Source organism: Protopterus annectens, chromosome 5.part0 (assembly GCF_019279795.1).
Source record: "Protopterus annectens isolate FY-2018-M chromosome 5.part0, PAN1.0, whole genome shotgun sequence".
Classification (NCBI taxonomy): Eukaryota; Metazoa; Chordata; order Ceratodontiformes; family Protopteridae; genus Protopterus; species Protopterus annectens.
This window is the reverse complement of record NC_056735.1, coordinates 1,914,109,022-1,914,125,521: the sequence shown is the minus strand read 5'-3', so window position 1 is coordinate 1,914,125,521 and position 16,500 is coordinate 1,914,109,022.

Here is a 16,500-nt window from a genome sequence, read left to right as displayed (position 1 = left end):
TGCTATGGTTGTTGGACAGCTGTCATGGGTGTGACTTAAGTATGTAAATCCAGGAGTGGTAACCTCTATGTGGGTAGTATGTGTGCACTCTGTGCTATTGTCAGTCACTGTGCATTGGTAATGTGTTTGAGTGCATGTGTCATACATGTCACTGTGTCCTTCCCATATCTGTAGCTGTCATGTGAGGTACATACCGTGGCAGACATTGTGTGGTGTGGAGGAGTACACTGACCTACATGTCCATAGCTGACACACCATGTCTGCTGACACATACCATGTACAGGTATTCCAGGAATAGTGTGCCACTGTGACTATCATTGGGGGGCCTATTGTACAGGTTTATGACCCTGTTCACCCCTGACACATGCAGTGGTGGGCAGCCGATCACATATCTGGTGGTTACTGGTGTAGGTGATTTGAAATGGGGTATGGTACTCCAGTTTCGACACTGGTGTTCACTCCATGCTTTTGCAATACATCTGTACACATATGCCTCACTCAGAATCTCTCTCTCTCTCTATATATATAAAGATATATATATATATATATATATATATATATATATATATATATATATACATATATATATATATATATATATATATATATATATATATATATATATATATATATATATATATATATATATATATATATATATATATATATGTCTATACATATACACATATATATATTGATGTAAATATATTGCTATAGATATGGAGAGAGGGGGGTGTGACAGAGAGGGGGTGAGAGTGACAGAGGGAGTGGGACAGGGAGTGTGAGATAGTCATATACAGTCATATCTGTAGATAGTCAGATCTGTCTGTCTATGTATATGTATCTACATATATCTATATCTGTATGTGTGTATTACATATATATGTTTGTACATATTATATCTATCTACATCTGTCTATGTATTCCTACATCCCTCTCTATCTATGTATACATATATGCATATTATATATATATATATATATATATATATATATATATATATATATATATACATACATACATATATTGACATACATACGTATCCATATGATAGATAGGTATATCAACATGTTTGTTTACAAAACTGTATACACACATTAACATACTGATAAACATACATAACTGTGAAACCTACATTGTACATTGCACTACACTACAACCTACATTCAACCTACATTGATATGTGCACATAGATGCCCTCACAATCATATGTATGTACAGCTTTCACTGATAGTTGCTGTATGTCCCCTGCCCTATGCACATCTTCATATACATATAGATACAGACCAATGACACATATGGATGGTTCACAGTATGTAGACTTTTAAAGTATTACTTTACATTACCTGTGTTTGTCACAGCTGCTTGCGTTGCCTTTTGGATCGGTGTCCTGCTGCTGCTCCAGTTGACAGATGACAGCTTTCTAGTAGGTTTTGTTAATAAGTGTTTTTGTTGGTGTTTATTTCTCTCTCTCTCTCTCTCTCTCTCTCTCTCTCTCTCTCTCTCTCTCTCTCTCTCTCTCTCTCTCTCTCTCTCTCTCTCTCTCTCTCTCTCTCTCTCCCTACCTCCAGAGGGTGCAGTGAAAGTATTGCATGTGTGGACTGGGAGTACAACATGCTTTTGTAGGTTTCTGCATATGTCCATGTGGTGGCCTCTGCACCAATTGTTAGCCAGCATTTGCTAATTGCATGCAGCCAGTTGTTTACTAATTGCAGTTCTCACTGTGATTTCAGGACAGTGCTATAAAAAGGTATATGAGATAGGCATAGCCCTTTCAGATTTTAAGGGCAGGGACCATGCTGGTATGCTGTGGACACTGTTCTGTGAGTGTAAAGGTTAGTATCTCTCTCATATTTCCAGCTGTGTTGCAGATTAACATTTCTCCATTCATTTCTCCAGTTTCCTGTACTAAGTGTGTATGTACACTGACACCTAAGACTGCTACTACTGTTAATGTGGGTGCATGTGCTTTCCTGTGGGACATGTGGTGTAACTGGTATATAGCAGTGGCTCTTGCACTTTGTTGCTATGGCTTCATTATTTGCCCTTTACATTCACTACTTGTATGCCTGCTAGGTGTCTTGACTGTAGTGTGTTGCTGCGGCTTTCCTATCTTCCATGTACATTCACACCTTGGAATGCTTGCTATATCTGATAGGGTGTTACTGCATGCAGTGTGGTCTGGCCATGGTGTGGGCCTTGACATCTATTAGTGTATTTGAGTATGCTGCTGAGCAGGCCCCAGACACTCTCAGGTGCATCTTTTATCTGCCTCATGGAATGGTACATATCAGTGGGGTACACCCATTCAATTGTCTGGTATTCTGCAGTTGTGACTGTGGGTTAGCATGAGCATATGTATTACTACACTATTTCTGCCGTGCAAGTGGTGCATACTTTCAGTACTTCATAGTCAGCATTGCATGTGTTGTAACACCTTTTTGCCTACTGTTTGTACATTTCACAGGGAGTCTGTGGGGTATCCCTGTAACTCATTCACTGTTGCTATGTCTAGGCTCTTAACTATTCAAATATGGCGGTGTCATACCTCTCAAGTGTACAGATATTTGCAGGATGTCCACATTTTTGCCTCATATTTTGGTCCATATCTCATAAAACAGCTTTTTCTGGCAAATCACTCAGGGCTCAAGTCAGACTATAGTGACACACATTTCAGTTTCAGACTTCGTACCCTTCCAAAAATCCAAAAGAATGCAAAACCTGTTACTCTCTCAACTGCCTATGTTTGTCGGAGCAATATTTGAAATGCGTCCCTGTTTTTGGGCCTTTGCTCCACATTTTTTATTACTTAGTCCAGATGTCTTGCTGTAAGAGGTTGTGGGGTATGGGCAGTGATTATCCTGCTGTGAGTATGTGTGTGGCTTGCAAGGTGCTACAGTGACATTATTACCTACTAGCTAGCAACTAGCATGGCTGTTTCTGTTCACACACTACTATTATAGAAATCCACTACATTTGACAGTAAATATACATGACATGCTTTGTGTACTACACATCTTATATTCCCTTTACATTCATTCCTACTATTGCATGATATATTTATTGTAGCACAATGTTCTTATATAGCAGTCATGGCTTAGTGGTAAGTCACGCAGTCTACTGTTTCCAAGGTCCTGGGTTTGGAGCTGACAGTGGGATTTTATTTTGCTTTTGAGCAGACTACAGGCCTTGTCATTCAGAGTGACTAAGGCACTTTTAAGCAGTTGTAAGCGGGTTAGCGCTGGTTTGCGCGAAGCTCACGCATGCGCACTGGCGTTTAGCTCCACGCACACATGCGCATACCTGCTTACAACTGCTTAAAAGTGCTTACTCTTGCTCACACCCGTGCTAATTTCTTTGAAAGAAATGAAAATGAGGAGACAGGAAATTGGTGAAAAGGGGGTCACAAAGAGGGTAGGACAGTAGGGAAACAAGCTCAGGTTTTGCAGGAGGGATGTAGGTAAGGCCCATAGCTACCCATTTCTTCATCACCAACAGCTGTGCATATGTTTGTAATTTGGTGTGACATTTGAAACCTTCCACCCCTGAGAGAGGTGTAAGGACAACAATAATACTTGTTGTACAGCCAATTGTAATTGACAGTTTCCATGTCCAGCAGACATGTGTGCAAAATGGGCAGCTATGTATGGGGCGTAATTTTTAGAGTGCCCTTTTTTTTTTTTTTCAGGAGAGAGTGGTATGTCAGGTACAGGAAGTCGGTATAGCTGGGGAGGTAGGTTGGGTAGGTTAACAGACAAGACAAACAAGATGCATACAGGGGCGGTGTATGACACATGTGGGGTGGTTACACAATTGACGGGGACGGATGTTTGGATATCTCGTGCCCATGAGCCCACAGATGGCAACAGTGGAACTGAGATCCCCACTCATGGGCAGTTGCCACTGTGCCTTCACTGCCCAGGACGGGGCTGTGCTGGGGGCTGTGTAGGCCGGGCAGCAGGCACGCCCATTGAGTTGTGCCACCCGTGCATCAAGCTGGCATAGGGGCCCAAGAACAGCGTCCCAGATCTCCCTACGCACCACAGTCCGGACATTACGGAGGGTGAGTGGATGTTCTCCTCCGGCCACACTTGCAGAGGGGGGACGAGCCCCATCCCCTGCAGCGCTTCCACCTGCAGGTGGCACAGGGCCACTGGAGGAGGGTCCAGCCTGGGCACTACTGCCAGGTGCACTCACCAGCTGAGGAGGGAGAGGTGGGTCCACTGGAACCCGCCTTCCCTGTCGTTCTATGTTTTGCATTATGTTATGACAGTTTGGGTTAGTAACATACAATACCATTTACAATTAGTTGTAACAGCATGCATTAGTATTCCCATTAACCAAACACCCATATATTCAAACCATTGAACAGCAAGCATAACACATGCATAATTTGAACAGCAATACGCAATCCAACAACATGCAGGGTTGATTGATGGCAACAGGCCATCAGGTTTGGATGTATGAACAGGGCAGATGCATCAATGTACATGCAAATATGTATGAACCAACAGGACAAATGTCCAGGGGTGTTAATTGTGATTGCACACACCAATTTCACGTGGAATGGATTATATGTGGTTACAGGGTAGGGTGAAGAAAATGTAATTAACAACTTCAAATACCAATACATATGCTGTACATTTCTACTAGCTGCAGATATATACACACTACAGTTCTGCCTACAGTTTCCTATGTGATAACTACTTCAGGTTGGTGATAGGAATGTTACAGCTACATCAATATACATTTTCATTTTTATTCATACACATTCATATCTGGCTCTGTTCAGCTACATCATCCTGCTACATTTGCTTTATATAGCTATAGACAACTGTGGATGATTGGTATTTCAGACAACCATACTATCTGCATATTGCAGACTGAGAGCAACATATCCAGATTTTGGGACACACATTCCAGCTGCGGTACCGTTTTCAACACATGTTACTGTTTGGTTCTGCCTGTCACATTCATTTCATTCTGTACTGACTGCAGTATACTTTATTCAGGAGTTATTACTACTTTATTGGTGGATTCATACCTCTTTCTCACACTCTCTCACTTGTTTTATTTTTACAATTCAGGATGGTACTTAATTCTAGGCTTTATTGACATGTTTTACCTGTAGTTATAACAATCCTTTCCAACAGTCTCACTTATGTCATGTTTCTGTATTTCAACAGGGATATATTTCACACATGTTTTACTCAGCTTCTGCAGCTGTACTTTTCAGCCTGCTGCAGGTTATGTACTATTATACTACAGGTGGGACATCTTTATTTCAGACTTGTTTCATTTTTATGTTTAGATTGCAGGCTGCATCACACTTTTGTAATCAAGCAATACTTGCAAACCTTCTTACACTGTTACTTGCACATTTTATTAATTAGTGACTACACTGCACTATTTTGCTAACTGTCATACTTATATATTTATTTACAGTTACAGGGAGAGAATTACTGACCTGCTTGGTGGCGCAACTGCACCAGCCTATCGCCATAGGCTCGACGGTTCGCAGAACGGACACCTGCAGCTGTAATATAAATTAAGTAATATTGGAATACACATCTCCATAATATCAGCTAGGTTCATTTCTTACATAAATAATTACATGTAACTTACTCAGCAGTGGGGCATTGGGCATTTGCCAGGCCTCCTGGACCCAACAGTTCAGTTGGTCCTGCTTCCGTCTCTTCAGGTCCGCATGGTGGTGATGGACCTGCTCACCAGTCCTTGGTATTCCTGTGGCACTGGTGAGATCATGAGCCAACCAGTCCCACTCATCAGCCCTATATGCTCCCCACAGGACCTGGCCCTGCATGAGTTGGACCTCATGATTATGGACGAGGAGCCAAACCATGTATTTGGACTCCTCAGCGCCCCACCTCTGTGCTCGGAAGCAACTACCCTCACCTACACCTGACATCCTGGCTGCAAGTCGGTTCTACAATCGGTTATGCTGTGTATTCCCACCTATGGGGCTTATATATGCCGTTTTTCCCGCACTTAGCTGTAATTGGCCATTTTGGAATTGTATCAGCTTCACAAAACCTGCTTTGTCATGCTCCTCTTTCTATTCATTCCTATATATAGGCTATTACTGCATTTCTAAGTGCAACTGTCATGGCTTAGTGGTTCAGTACTTTGACTATGGTGCATGGTATCCTGGGTTCGAACCTGGCCATTGCTTTTTATATTTTATGTCTGTCTACACAGGCTAGGAGGTGTATCTGTGTAAAGGCAGTTTTGATACAGCTTGCTCAACGTTGCCCGTTGGTTAGCTTATTGGCGCGGTGCGCAGCTCCGCGCAAATGTATTACACTAGTTTACACATGGTTTGGCTGTCAGCATGCATATTATGCTCAGCTCAGCTACGGGCACACAGTTTCAGCATGTTAAAATGCTGCTCAACCCCGGGCACTCATTTTACACCTGTTAAACCACTGCTCACCTACGGGCACTCATTTTACACCTGTTGTAACACTGCTCACCTATGGGCACTCATTTTAAACCTGTTAAAACACTGCTCACCTACAGGCAGATGTACTCAACTTGTTAGACTGTAGCTCAGCTATAGGCACATCTGACATTTTTTTTTTTATCTCACATTTCTTCAAAATACATGGCCCATTTCATTACATTTTACATAAAATATAATTTTATATGTGTACATATATGTCAGGGACTTGTTTCGTGCTTATTTCACTAAAAATAAAAATTGATGTTGTGGGGGCTTGAACCATGACTACCTCCTCTTCAGCCAACGTCTCTACCGCTACACTATTGCTTCTTGGCTTACTTTCATATTTAGTTCTTATATGCTTTTCCACTGACTGCTAACTGTGGCTAAGCGCCGGACATGCCCGCGCAAACAAGCGCACTCACGGGCAAACATCTTTACAACTTAAAAAAAAATATATAAGATGTTCATTTATACATTTTATGTTCATAGTCTGTGGGGGCATGTGTGGTGTTGTGTTTATTCACATTTACACGGACTCTGTTGTGGGGGTTTACTTTCGGGACTTTTACTCTTCTGGGGGGGTGTCCGTTTGCAGGGCTCGCCCTACAGACACGCCCCCTACTGTCTTCCACGGACCGTGTTAGCCTTAGGTGTGATTCAGCATGCCCTCATGCATATGCATGACATGCTGACATCACATCATTTAACTGCAGCCTCCGTGTAAGCCTTATAACTCTTACACGGAGGCTTCGTGAATCCTACCCAATGTGTTTTATTTTGATTACTATTTCTTGATCAATAACCTCTTGCAGAAATGAGATACAATTTTTGGTATGAAGACCTCCATTTTTCAGCCAATTTCCAGTGATGATTTTCTCAGTAACTGCTAAAATAACTTAAATTAGATAATATTATTCTTTCCTTAGCAGAAGAGTTGATGCAAAGTTGAATAATATCAAATATTTATTCAAAGAAATCTTATCAGTGCATAAAGCTTTGAGAAAAAAAATCCATCTTCTCCCAATAGTCTTTTCAATTGAATGCAGACAAAAATAACATGCTTCCAATTGTCTATAATGTCTCAATCAGATCCCCAGCATTTATTTTTTAATTATTTTAGAAAGTTTTGCTAGTATGCCAGGACTATAGAAAAATCTGTTGTAACCACTCCCAAAAGAAACCATACCAGTGACAAACAGAGGGAGTATATTATTTTCTAACAAAATGAAGTTCTAAAAGTTATCATTTATAGTAAATTTGTAATTTATAAATATTTTATATACATCTGATAGTATTGTACATGAACTGCGCATTGTGTGGATTATTGTTGAAAAATTAAATCGATTGTATTTTACTGAGCTAAGACAAGAATTAGTATGAGAAAGTAAGAATAACGATACATTACTTCTTAAATGGATTCCTAAGCAAAAATTCTTGAAGGAGAACCACACCCACTAACTGAAAAAGCATGTTTATTTCATCATGTCGATGATTCCTACATTTTTACACTACATTCGGACTCTATATTCATTTTTTGCATCTTTAAATCTAATTCTGGAGTCTGTCCATATTTGTATTTTTGTAATAAAAAAGGGCATGATACCCATATGGTTGAAAATATTGTTAATGAAGTTATGAAACAACGTTCGACTTTTGCTGGCTCTATTTTTTTTTTTTGATAAGCCTAGTAATGATAGGACTGAATGTGTACAAGACCGAAGAATACACTAAGAGATATGTTAACAAAAATACAAATATAGCTACACACATTATAAACAAATATTGGCACATTTTGCAAGATGTGCCAGAGCTGTGAATAACCATCTCTAATAGACCACAGTTTTGTGCATAAGAGAAATACTAATTTAAAACAGCTTCTTTGTTATAAGGAGCAACCACGTAAGTCCTATAATTTTAAAACAAATAAGAAAGATACCACAGTGTGTGGGAACTGTGTTTTCTGTAAACATATTTATACTGATAAGGTATTTGCTCATCCAGTGAGTGGTCAGACTTTTGAGCTAAGATCAACAGGGAATTGTAATACTAAGAACTTTGTCTGTTTGGCTTTGTGTGTATGTTGAGATGCCGACTACATAGGCAAAACCAACCAAAGGCTAAAGAAAGTATTAGTAACTATATATCATAAATGAAAAGACAGGTATTGACTAATGCCCTGTATAAACAAAAAGTTGATAACAGTAATGAACATAACTTCAAATTCTGTATTTTACAAGTAGTCCATGAAAACTTGTGTGGCTGTAATATTGTACATAATACTGAGCTAGTTGAGTTTTACAGGATACTACGTCTGTGAGCACATATGTACCCAGGCCTGAATGGCCAAGTCTGTTTAAAACCACTTCTTAATGACAAGCATATGAAAGTATAATGTGCTTAATATAAATAAATGTTAATAATTCTGATATATCTGTTTATTTGCATCTTTATGTCTACATTTTATGGTATTTGTTGTATAAACTGTGTTTTAAACAATTTTAAACTAATTTGACATACTTGTGTTGATTTTAAAATGCATCATGTGACTACAATAGAACATGTGACTATTTTAGGAAGGCTATAACAAAGTGCTTTTTAGTGCTGATTTTAGAAATGCCTGAGGAAGCCATTTTGTGATGAAAGTTTAAGAACTTACTTTTAGAACTTGCAACTTATCAAATAGACAGCGTTTTGGCGCTTGGTGTGTTTGCTTAGTGGTTTTTGTTTCTATATGATTATGTATATTAAACACATACACACACACATATAGATATAGATAGATTCATACAGATACATATATATATATAAATATATATAGATAGATAGATATAGATATACAAACTTATGTGTATGTATTTATATATTTATACTTATAAAAACAAGAAATCATTAAAAAGGCTGCTATGTGGTCCTAAGAATATGACAACTGAGCCCCAGACGATTAACAGAATGGGTACATTCCCATGTGTGAATTGTAGGTAATGTAAAATTCTTGGATTGTACCTCCATTTTCTTACACCCGGACACATGTAAAAGATGGGAATTTAAGTTATGAGCATGCTGCTATAGTAATAACTTAGTATATCTTGCCCATTGTGAAATATGTAGTTCCTTCTATATAGGGAAAACGAACCGTACTTTAAAGGAAAGAATTAGGGAACACATTTATGATATTTCTAAAAACAATGAAGTGAATGCCCCAGCCAAACATGCTCAACTCACAAATATGAACCATACTTTTAAGTTTATGGTAGTACAACTAATTAAGGAAAATCCAAGTGGGGAGACATTAGGAATTACACTGAACAGATAAAGATGGATTGGATTATAAGAATGAGAGCCAATTGGGGGATGGGATTGAATGATAAGTTGTCATTGAAGCCTGTACTCCAAGCCAAAGGGGTACGTAGATAAAGCTACATGCAATATTCTAACTTTAATGTTTTTAGGTTTTTAAGTAAAAAATGTCTATGCACATGGAATGAAATGATGAAATATATATGTGTGTATTTGAATGTTATTGGTCTATATGTTTGTTTTTAAAAAAATGCATTTATGGAGAAGATACATGGAATGAAATGGTTAAATAATTAAGCTCTACTTTACTGTTGGTCCATTGTTTTTTAAAAATGAAGGGATGGGTTACATTGATTGTCTGATGAAGCAGTCTGCTATACTGTGAAAGCGCTCGCCATTAAAGTTGGAAGTTTTTATGAACTCCGTGGTTTGGTTCTACCTTATTTTTTTTGTACATTTATATATACACCATATATATGTGTATATATATATATATATATATATATATATATATATATATATATATATATACTCATGTCTGTATGTAATGAGGGCATAGTATTTGATACACAAAATATCCTGCGATCTATTTTACAAATAAGTTTTGCCCTCCCTTTACTACTTCATTTTTTTCAGCCATCCCAGAGCCCCAATCATTACCAGATCTACCTGTTCCTCCTTCCTCTTCCAGACTTTTCCCTGGGTGAGCTGGGCTAGAGTGAATTATAAGGGTGTTCTGTGCGGTGCTGGTAACATCTTCTGCTGCTAACAGTGGTTATGTTATGATCCACCTTTGTTTTCTCACTCCTCTCCACCCTTGTGTTCAGCAGCATACATTTGAGGGCTACTCCCCTCTGTGGACAATACCTCCCTCACGTATTGTCTTTAATGAGCACTTTCCCCCATGCCCATCCCTCCCCATCATGGCCTCAGATGGCCAAGCCACTAATCAAACATGGGTTTCTTAAGCTGTATTTAGGGCTTTATCCCTCTATGCCATAGTACTGTCCTTTGCACTCTTTGTTTTGAGAATGAGTTTTATGATGAATCATACAGTTTAAGGAAGACAGGATAACTCCGCCTTTTTGAAGCTATGCAAATCTTAGAGTACATCATATATGTAAATATAATGCAGTAGAAGAAGCCCCTAGCAAGGATGACATGGTAGCCTTTGCCTCCATAGAAGTTAAAAATTTTATTCTGCTTCTTTTACACAAATCTGGAATTTGATGTGACATTCAGTCAATGAATTTTGTATTCTTGTATATCAAATATATAATGCCATCATAGAGGGAGAGCTATGCACTGTTCTGCATTACCTTCACCAGTACTTGTGTTGACATTTTAGTATTGCATATCATTTACAAGCTACAGCATCCTCCTAGAACTTGATATAGATGCAGGAGCACTGTACTTAAAAGATTTGCTCTGATTTTCACAACATATACATGAGAAATGAGGGAGTTGACATAAGAGTACAGGAGGAAGCATGTTTGTAAACCTTTGAGATACATAATTAGTCACTCTACCCCCAAACACAGAAATTAGATTTTTGATATAAGGACAGTATTACTAGAAGGTTTTGCTTTTTTTGGGAGATAATATTTCACTAAATAGAAGATGTAATGGAACAGATTGAAGTTGCTAACCCCTTTGCCTTTCTTGAATAGGAGGAGCCGTTTATCTCTTTGCTAGTTAAACGAGGGCATGGTTAGAGATTATCTTTCAGTGTTCAATGAGGAATGCCCAGGTTCTAGGGCTAGTAGACAAAGTGAAGGAAGATAATGGCACAAAGACGATCCATCAGGCTTATAATTAACTGTATTGCTGTGTTCTGCTTTTTGTGCAGCATTTAGATGATATAAATCTCAACCCAATTATTTTACTTGAGAAAAACATATCAATTATCTAATTAAATCAACTGTTAAAAACTACTTAATTGAACAATCCCTAAAAGTTTAATAAAGGGGCCATTTACAATAATTTTGTGTTCGATAAAGATTTAATATTACTAACATTATTCAGGCCTGGTGCTTTGTCAGTTCTTCATTCAATTTGCTATTTTAATTCCTTGATTTTCAATGCATAATTGAAACTGGCAGTGAAAGGCCTTTGGATCAACACTATGTAATACAAAGAAACTAAATTTCTTGAAATTACTATCATCAGAAGCGTGCATGCATTTGTGAAATTATTTTCTTAATAGCAGCACAGTGTTCATAAATCCTTTGAGAAAGTATTTTTCCTACATTCACAACTAAACAGCTTGCCAAATAAACTAATCCAGCACTTCTGCAGTTGTATCTTTTTATGAATGGAAAATTTCAGTTCAGGAATAAAAGCAGAAGATATGCAAGGAGGGTCACATAGGATAACAGTGCCCAGAACAGAAAGATATTTTGTCAATATGACTGAGCTGCTTGGACTGGCAGGTATTTGTGTTCAGGCTACACAAGAATCAATACTCTGTATACATTTTGTAAAGGTACATAAATTATATTTTAGGATAGATAGGATTTACATTTGCAAATAGGATAAATGTATAGTAATTAAGCATGATGTGCTTCCTATGCTATTGTTGGACCATGCCCCTTTAGACTGTGAATTAAAATTACACAGTAGAAATAAAACAAAACACTGAGGATTCCCAACTCACTGTAGTTTTTTCTTTAGCTTTCAAAGGTGGTAGCATATTATTGTACAGAAAAAGGGTCAACTGAAGGGAATGGAGGTGGAGAAGGTTTTGTTTAAATTGGGAGAAAGCTACATCAGAATAGTATTGCAATTTGAGATTTATGTTTAGAAACAGAGAGAATATGAGAGGTCAGCTAAATTGGCAGGAATGGATAAGGGAGTAACAGAAGAGGTAGAGTGCAGGAGGAACTGGGGCAGAGAAAGAAATAAGATTAGCACAACTGGAGATAAATAAAATCTTAGAGCTGGAGAGACAAACAAAAACTGTCCAGGCATAATTTCTAGGTATTTCACATGAGCTCAGAAATGTCTGGCTGTAAAACTAAAGGACTCTAATGTAAGAAAATGGGTGTATCAGATAACTGACCCCAATACTGTGTTAAAGGATCAGGACCCAGGTAAAATTTTGATGTGATTTTAGCAACACTTTATGAAACTGTCTAGAGAAGAAAAAGTTACTCATTTGAGTGATGATAGGGTGAGGGCAAATATAGATTGTGTAATAGTTCTGTAGTTGTTTCAACAGCAAGTGCAGAGTCCAAAAGCACCAGATAAATTCCAGTGACAAATTGATAGGCTCCATAACAAGAAGTCTCCAGGTCTGGACAGGATTCCTTTAGAATTATTTAAACTGAGAAGCAATGAGAGTTTATCAAGACTAGTATTACTGTCTAATACAAAACTAGTCACCCAGGAGATACCATCCCATGGAAGAGTACAGTGCTATCAGTGCTCCCAAAGCAGAAAAAGATGCTTTAGAACTGGGCCCATATAGACCCATTCCAATTTTCTATCAAGACTGTGTAAACTTAGTCACTTCTGGCACACAGATTGACTTCATGTCTTCCTCTAGTTCTGCAGAATGATCAATGAGATTTAATCAATGTCAGACAAACCTTTGACAATGCATTTAAAACCATGATGCTTATGAAAAAGGTGCTTAAGCTAGAGCACATATTACTGATTATAAAGATAGAGCACATATTACTGATTATAAAACTAGATGCTGAAAAAGCATATGACAGAGTGAGATGGGAATACTTGTTTAAAGTTGTAGATTAGATTTGATTTCCTGCAAAATTTATAAGACTGGAAATATAGGTAAATAGATAGATAGATAGATAGATAGATAGATAGATAGATAGATAGATAGATAGATAGATAGAGATGTGTGTGTGTGTGTGTGCTGGAAAATTGAGTTACCTTCTTCTGTAGGTTAGAAGAATAAGGCAAGGTGTCAGGGACAGTGTCAACAGACATGGCAACCATAGTGAATAAAAATAGTGCAGAAGGAACAGAGTTTATTCTAGGAAGAGCTGGTAAGTTGCTGAAACTGGTCGTTAGTTAAAGTGATGATTGCATGCTAGTAGGAGACAGGCCCATGTACTACATGGAATGGTTAAAAATGGGTGCTTGTACTAGGATGTATTGAAAAATGGGACATCTGGTGTAAAGGCTGGATAATTACTGATTGTGCAGCTTAAGGAGAAGACTAACCAAACCAAAAGTCCTCAACATCCACCAAATGTGGGTGAGATTGTGGCAGCAGATCTTATGACAGATATAATGAGGAAGAAGCTTCAACATACTTGCATGTGCCTGTAACTGTTCTGGAAAGAGCTGATGAAGAGGTTGTACAAATATGCCTCACAAAAGGGCGCTGTAGCATCTAGTGTGGAGGAGGAGGAGACACATGAGGACTGCTGAAGGAGGGAGCAAAGATATTAATTAGTACAGGTTACAGAGGACTATATGTCAGTCTGCTCCAGTGGGTGTATTTTATGTCACTGTGACATGGAGAGTGGATGGAACCACCAGTACCTTCTTGTCACAACACAGAGTGACACATATTATACTTGTCAACTAGTCCTATGTGGCTTATGGATACTATCTGTGTTGCATGGATGTCAGTATGAATGCAGCTGTGCACCAACCAACATATAATACTGGGATTAAAACACATATGACACTTTATTTTATTATAGTAAGACTTTGGCTGATTATTGTTATATGTTTACAGAAATTATTTCCATTGCTAGGGTTTATTTTTTGGCATTCTCCCCCCTTCATAATGCTTTATTTTGAAAAGGCAACTTTTAATGTGTTCAACACCCCCTTCACAGCCACTTATGAGTACAACTGTATGTTCCAAGTGAGACATATCCAATGGTACTGGGTATAAAACCTATGAACCTGGCCATTCAGTTAGAGTTGAAGGGTATCATGGCATTGGCATACTTACTACCTACAGACATGCTACCTACTTTAATGATCTGGAAACCCACTGCCCGCATGCTAATGAGACATTTTTAAACATGGTTTAATAATGTGCACATCTATGTGCACCCACATTTGTATAGAACATGACTCTTACATTCCAATACCAACACAGTTTACACCAATGATCTTGTCAGTGAAGAAGTTGCCTGTGGTCACTCTGCCTGGCACAGAAAACAATATAGATGGTGGCACATACAGCTGGACATTATGTGCCTGTAATAGAATAATGTCCCACATAATTTGTTGCAGGCAGTTACCTAGGAAAAGAACCATGTAAAGGATGTTCATAAAGCTCTCATCCAACCTGCCCCATCACCTAATATTCAGCACTGAATGCAATACTAGGAGGTACTGTCACAAATTATAATGACTACATTAGCTAACCCTGTTGTGGACTACTTGCAGGCCCTGGAGGTCCATTAATGTGCATGACTTTTTAAATACACCCTCCACTCATATAGGAGTCAGTGTTCCTTGCTGTGTGTCCTACATCACTGACCTACCTCTGCCTGTCTTACTTCCCTAAGTATGCCTTCTGTGAATGTTGAGTAGCACATACTGTGTGACTAAAGGATGGTCTATTTTCATTGGTTAATCTATACTCCCAGATACTTTACAGTTCATCCTAATGTGTGACTAGTTTGTTGGGCTCATTTGTTGTACATCATTGTCTGATGTTGATGATGTACGAACCTGCTGATACTTTATGGTGTGATGGCTTGTTCAGTCAACACACTATTCTTGTCCCTGTGAAATGATGGTGGCCATTTGCCAGACCTTCAACTGCCTACACATCTTGCACTACACGCAACCATAAAATAAGAAAAACGGTACTTCTAGGGTCAGCAAAACCATAAGCTCCACACCAATGTTGATTACAGATTTTATTCCAAAACTCTAAAAACGTTAAGCACTTTCATCCCTCAGAATACACTCTGGGACTCTTCAGAACAATGAATAAATCCGAAACGACTGTTTTTATATTGCCTATCAATCATTCAATAAACCAGTTATATAAATTATTTAAAAAAAAATATGCATAGCATTTAAAAAGAAAATGAGTTTATGAAGAATACAATTTCTAACTTGTGTTGAAATTTTAATGAAAATATATGCTTCTTGAAACTTTAAAAACAAGACACTTAAAATAATACCGAATAAAGAATAATAAAAAATATCAAAGCTTTTATTATTCTTTACTCAGTATTATTTTAAGTGCCTCATTTTTAAAGTTTCATAAACCCATTTTCTTTTTAAATGCTTTGCATAATTGGTTTTTAAATTATTTGTATAACTGTTTTATTGAATGATTGATGGGCAATATAAAAATGCTCATTTTGGATTTATTCTTTGTTCTGAAGAAGTCCCAGAGTGTATTATGAGGGATGAAAGTGTTTAACGTTTTTAGAGTTTGGAATAAAATTTTGCCTTTGTAATTGACATTGGTGTGGAGGTTATGGTGTTGCTGACCCTAGAAGTACCAGTTTTATTTTATGGTGGCTTTTTTTTGTGCTTTTTAAATGGCTTTCTTTTCATTACATGTGATCATGCTATTCATGTCCTGATGTAATTTGTACATGTAGTACTTGCAGAATCTGTCTGCTCTTTTTCAGTCTATATTTTCTACTTGTCTACATACACTTCCTCTAATGCTAACAGTATTTACAATTTCACTGGCAAAAATACTTCTACAGCTATATGAAAAAACAACACAAGAACCAGTAAATGAGAGCGCTTTCGTTCTTTTAATATGTAAGAATGTC